Source organism: Dermochelys coriacea, chromosome 5 (assembly GCF_009764565.3).
Source record: "Dermochelys coriacea isolate rDerCor1 chromosome 5, rDerCor1.pri.v4, whole genome shotgun sequence".
NCBI lineage: Eukaryota > Metazoa > Chordata > Testudines > Dermochelyidae > Dermochelys > Dermochelys coriacea.
In genome coordinates this window covers 66,798,202-66,804,201 of record NC_050072.1, presented here as the reverse complement: position 1 = coordinate 66,804,201, position 6,000 = coordinate 66,798,202, and the positions used below count along the sequence as shown (strand labels likewise).

The 6,000-nt window shown below is 37.5% G+C and overlaps 1 protein-coding gene across 1 annotated transcript in view; it reads left to right on the top strand.

Annotated features, from left to right (window-relative positions):
• The first annotated feature begins 4,362 nt into the window (after positions 1-4,362).
• The window catches only part of LOC119855859, a 62,564-nt gene continuing 60,926 nt past the window's right edge, over positions 4,363-6,000 (top strand). The window contains exon 1 of the mRNA XM_038402699.2: positions 4,363-4,557. The gene's annotated coding sequence lies outside the window, so the exon portion shown is untranslated. The remainder of the gene's footprint in view (positions 4,558-6,000) is intronic.

The following is a 6,000-nucleotide window of genomic DNA, read 5'->3' as shown; positions in this document are numbered from 1 at the left end:
TAATAATGTTTGGTCTTTTTTTTTCTTTTTTACTTAAAATCATAATGTTATTTTTATGTGTTCAATTCTTACAATAATCTCTGCTAAATGACAACCTGCCTCTCATCCAAAGAAAATTGTAACTGACAGTGTGCAAACATTGCACAGTCTTTTCTGTGAGACTTGTGAATTGTAAGTGTAATCAGGAAAGATTTAAGATTAACAATATGCATGTTATGGTTGGAGGAAAAATAAAATGGACACTTGCTAAGTGCCAGGTTACAATAGACTCAGATGGTTTGGAAGTCAAATAGAGAGCAGCTTTTAGTGAGTAACCAAATAAACCAAATGTAAAACAAACCCGACAGTCCTTTACCCATAATATTAGTAACTACACTCAGGAGGCCACAATGTGTGTTGGGTCTTTGGCCCATTTTGCAGAACAGCCTCACTATCGTTGAAGCATTTGGGGTGTGCAAAGCCAGAGCTGGCTGATGCTATGGGTGCCCTATTTGTGACTGGCTGACCAGGCCACTGGTACAGCAATCATACTCTCTCTTATTGAAGTTGAGGAAGATTTAGCCTGCAGCTACTAATAATTTCACATCCTTCTGCCCTGCCAAATGTGTAGCAGGATCACCTGACCTGGCAGCTTTCTGGAATCATGCTTTATCATCAAGAACTATCTGCCAAGCAAAAATGAATATAAAAATTACTATAAAACACATGTGCAGTACCACAAATACCTATGAGCTTTGACAAAGTCATTTGCATCAAAAGGAGCTAATCCTGCTCCCATTTAAGCCATTAGGAGTCTTTCCATTGACTTCATTGGGAGCAGGATAGTGCCAAGAGTTCTGAGACAAAAATTGCAAAAGACGGAAAAAAGAAATGCAGCGAAGAATTTATTAAACTGACAGAACTTTTACAAAAAAAAAATTGATTCAGTATACTGCAGGGTGTAAGGCAAGGAACTTAACATAACCTTTTTTTTTTAATTGAGCTAAGTGCAGAAGCCCTTTAAGTCAGTTACAAGGCATATATACAGTAATGGTATTATGAACACCTGTCATTCTTCTGAACTAATATTGGTCATTGGAAATATTAGAAGCCCCCTCCCCGTTAAGTCAGCAGGAGCTCTGTTTATGGACCGTTTGAAGGGGAGGGTCTTTATTGATTTCATTCTTTTGTACGATGCAGGGAGAGGTATATTTACAAGTCAGCTTGGCCTAGTAGTAAAGGGGACTCAGGAGTCATATATAGCTTTCACAACAGGAAATGACAGAAGTGTCTTTGTCACATGATGAACAATTGAAAGCTGAAAGTAAGTCTTTTTCCTTTCTTGAAAGGGAAAAAAAGTCTTCCCTTTCCTTTCACCGCCCTTCAGTGACAGCCCAAGTATAATTTTAAATATAATTTGGCCTGTATTTAAACTACTTCTAATTCTCAGTTAAAATAAAGTCCTCTTTGTAACATTTAAATAACTTCTACTTTTAGCTCTTAATACAATGAAGGGGTTTGGCTTTGTGTGAAGGACCACATGAAAGCTACCGTCAATTTGGCACTACCAGCTTCCAAGCTGCCAATCTAAAGCTGTTTCACACTGTCAGTCTGATGTTAGATTGTTCCATTTTCATTTTGTTACAGTATTAGCCATGCTAAGTTCTAGTAATTAGGCTTTGTCAAGAGGTCCCCCAAACTATGTGCTGCATAAGTGATGTTATTAATTCTGTAAGTAGTACTCTTTCCTGCAATTCAGTATGGTGTTGGGAGGCACTGTGGAGTGGGAGGCACCTTGTTTTGGATGAGATGGAAAACCAAGACCCAATATCTTTGGCTATTAAAAATCTCCTGGCATATTTCATATGGATAGAAGTATTAATCATGGTGTGTTGGCCTGACCTCAGTTTGAGACTAATTCCCATACCTACACTTTCATTTGGATATGCTATTCTTATTTATTGCCTGTTCTGAACCAGCACATAATGTTGTTGGATGGTTCAAATTGTTGAAGAGTTCTGCCTAAGTGGAGGCTGTATTTCTGTGCGCAAATTATTTTCATGTTTTATGAAATGTTTCAGGATCTTGTTGAACAGAGTACTCACCCATTTGCCTTACCTCCCATTTCTTTTGTGGTGATTTTTATAGTACCAGTAAGTGTACTAGGCACTCCACTAAAGATATTTTAAAGAAAGCCATGTCTCTTCTCTTCTCTTGAAAGCATATAGTATAAATGAAAACTTAGACAAGTGGGGATTAGGTGTAGAGCAGTAGAGGCAAGAGATAAGAAAAAAATTACTTAATTGAGGTCTATATGTCTTGGCAGTGCATGTGTTTTTTCGTGTGTGTGTGTGTGTGTGTGTGTGTGTGAATTTGTGCGTTTAACATAAAAAAATTCTTTTTGCAGGCCATCCTGCAGAAATGGGTGTTTAGGAGTGATTTAAATGAGATGACAGTGTTGGTTTGGTGAACTGATGTTGGAAGGGCATTCCTAGAATAAGAGGCAGTGTGGAACAAGGCATATGAGAAAATATGAAAGGTATCAAGAATATGAATCTCTCTGCCTACATAACTTGATGGAATGATTGGGTTAATTAGGTAAGGTTATTATTGTTAGTAGTAGAGTACAATCAATGTACGTGGCACTTTACAAGATGAAGAACAAGATCTGCTCTCTAACAGAATGAGTTTAAATTTGAATACAGACAAGATGCAACAAAACAAAAATGGGTGTAGAGATCAACTGATTTTGGGTGGGGAGAGCAACACAGGAAGTATTCAGGAACAAAGGTTTTCCTCCTTTCCCCCCCTGCTGCTGGTGATGGCTTATCTTAAGTGATCACTCTCCTTACAGTGTGTATGATAAACCCATTGTTTCATGTTCTCTGTGTGTGTATATAAATCTCCCCTCTGTTTTTTCCACCAAATGCATCCGATGAAGTGAGCTGTAGCTCACGAAAACTTATGCTCTAATAAATTTGTTAGTCTCTAAGGTGCCACAAGTACTCCTTTTCTTTTTGCGAATACAGACTAACACGGCTGCTACTATGAAACCGATTTAAGAATGTCTTTGAAGAAGGAGGGAGAGGGAAAGAGGATACTTGGGAAACAAGCAGTGACAGACTGTTCCAAATGCAGTTGGCAACATGATACAAGGAGCAAAGACAAGTTGGAGAAGGAGATGAACACAACAGTAAGGAGAGAGAGGATATTGAGGAGCTTAAGGAGTGAGAGAGGTAATGCAAGGCAATGAGAACAGAACAGTAGGTAGGGATAAGTTTATGTAGGGCCTTGAATGTGAAGGCAAGAATGTTGAATTTGAAGACAGGAAATGATTTAGGGCCTGGTAAGAGATTCATATGGGAGAGGAAGGAAGGACGAGAGGCAGGTTATTTTAGCAATGACATTTTGGTTAGCTAGGAGAACTAATTATTGTGCAATCACCAGCACTATATGTTTCTGGAATGTGAAACATTTTAGCTAAGGATTGAATAGGACTGTTCAATGTAACATTGCTGTGTGTATTATGGCTACAGCTAGGCCATCTAAAACGTACTATAATTAATTACAAAAAAAAAATGTACACTACTTTGAAGCTAATTTTTATCCTGAAAGAATTTTAAAACATTTTACAAAGGTATTTTTCTTCACTGCTATAAAAAAATTAATACTGATTTATTGTTTCTTCTTTAGTTACATATTATTACACTATACTTTGTTCCTCCATATTTTTCTTTAATTTGCTATCTTTTTGCCCTTTCAAGCCAATGACCATTATTGAAGAATTTGAAGAAGGTCAAGCTTTTTAAAACATCATAAAATAGATTTAACTGTGTTCCACAGCCTAAAATTTTAATTCCTGCTACCAGTTAAACAAACAAACAAAAAATCTTACAGCAATTCACACCTGCCAGAGAACAGTGGGATCTCAAATATATATGTTGTTAAGACTGTTTCTTTGGTCTAAGAGAGTTAATACCAAGGCTTGTAAGAAGTAATGAAATGCATTGCCCCTTATTATAAACAGGAACTAGAATGGTGTTCACAACAAAGATATGAACAGAAGCTTTAATTAGCTTTATGGTTGTGGATAATCTTTCAAGCATGTCTGTTAATTAAGGAGATATAAATATGAGTCACTTATTCTGAGCCAGCCAGAGTGCTGCTGCTTATATCAGGAATAACCTTAGCACATAGAGCTCTATGCCAATACATTTCAGGCTCAATCCTGCAAACTGCTGAGCACCCTTAACTCCCATTTGAGCTGATGAGACTTGTCAGTGCTCAGCTTCTCACAAGAAGTTCACAGCAATGCACAGAGCTGAGTCCTAGTTAAGAGTCTTATTTTGCAATCCTTATCCCTTCAAGTAATCTTTACTGCAATCAATGGGACTGCTCATGTGACTAAGGATTACAGGTGATAAGATTCCTAATTTTCATCAAAATTTACAAATCTAAGGTGTGGAACCAACAAAAAACAAGTAGATACACTGGTACAGTGAAAGGAAAAAATAACATGTGAGAAGAAGCACAGTGAAAAAGCTGCGAAGGAAAAGACACCAAGCAGTCACCTCAACCGTAAGACTTTTGTCTATTTTCTTACCTGAAGCAATGAATCTGACAGGAGAAAAAAAGAAGCATAAATAATATCAGGAGAAGTAGTAGAAATAACAACATTATGGTTGCTCATTTATGTGCTTTTTAGGATTTACTTGCCAATTGTTTTCTGACCCTGGGGATCGAACAAATACACCTCACAGAGTCCACAATTTTAATAATAACAACGCACAAATGTAAATTGATAAACAAGCATAGTCTTTATCACAAAGGGGTAACTGTAGCCAATCACCCTGACTAAATCACACATGATCCAGCTTTCCTTGTCACAGAAAGAAGCCATCAACCAGTTTTAACCATCTGAGCCACCCAGACCTGGACCCTAGCCTTAGACTACAAGCCAAAATCTCTAGCTTCATCAAGAAGAAATTAGAGTTGCCATTAGGCCAAACCATGGCAGTCCCTGCTGGTTGATACCACTAGTGCATGATGAAGCTTGAAAAATAATTCAGAATAGAACCCAGGTCACCAGAGTACCTGTCTAGTGCACTATCCACTTGGCCACACTTCCTCCCTAGTACTGATATTTGTTGAATTAAGCTTGAATACACCGACAGTGACATTTCCTGTAGGGAAAGATTTGGAAAATTCTTGCAAAAAAAAAAACAAAAAACCCACCAACCCTGAAAGGACCTCACAAATGAAACTTCTACTTTGTAGTGGAGCTGCACCCCAATGAATGTGAGCAGCACTCTTTTTTGTTTGACACACCAAACTAGCCTTAACTTGAAATCTAATCTTACAGTTAGCAAGATTTATAGCTGGAGAGAAGATGCTTTTATATGTGTGCGCACAGCTTATATTCAGCCTTTTTGTTTGTTTGAACTACAGAGCATCATTTCCTTGTCTGGTAAAATGTTCATTTAAAAAAAAGAGCACTCTTTAAATAGAACGTCAAACAAGTGATGTGGCTGAAAGCAATATATTCACTATACAACTGCTTTCTCAAACTCAGCTTGCATCATAAAATATTGTATTCCAGTGCTAATACCAATATTTGTCCTGACAATAAGCACCAACATCCACACTGGCAATTTACAAGGCTATATTTAAATTATATAGGATTTTAATTGTTGATAAATGCATTTATTATATGTTATAGGGCACTGTTGATGTACACAGCACTTTACAAAACACAAAATATGTTCTGAGGGCTACAGGAGAAGTATCTATGGGAAGATGGGCACTGCTTCTCACAGGGGTTTTTAATTTGTTGGTGGCTCAGTTGTTTGCTGCCTTATGTGACTATACAAGGTGGTCAGAGAGACAAGGTGGGTGAGGTAATAGCTTTTATTAGACTAACTTCTGTTAATGAGAAAGAGACACAAGTTTTGGAGCTACACAAAGTTCTTCTTCAGGTCTGGGAAAGGTATGGCTTCACAGCACAATGCAAGGTGTAGTTAG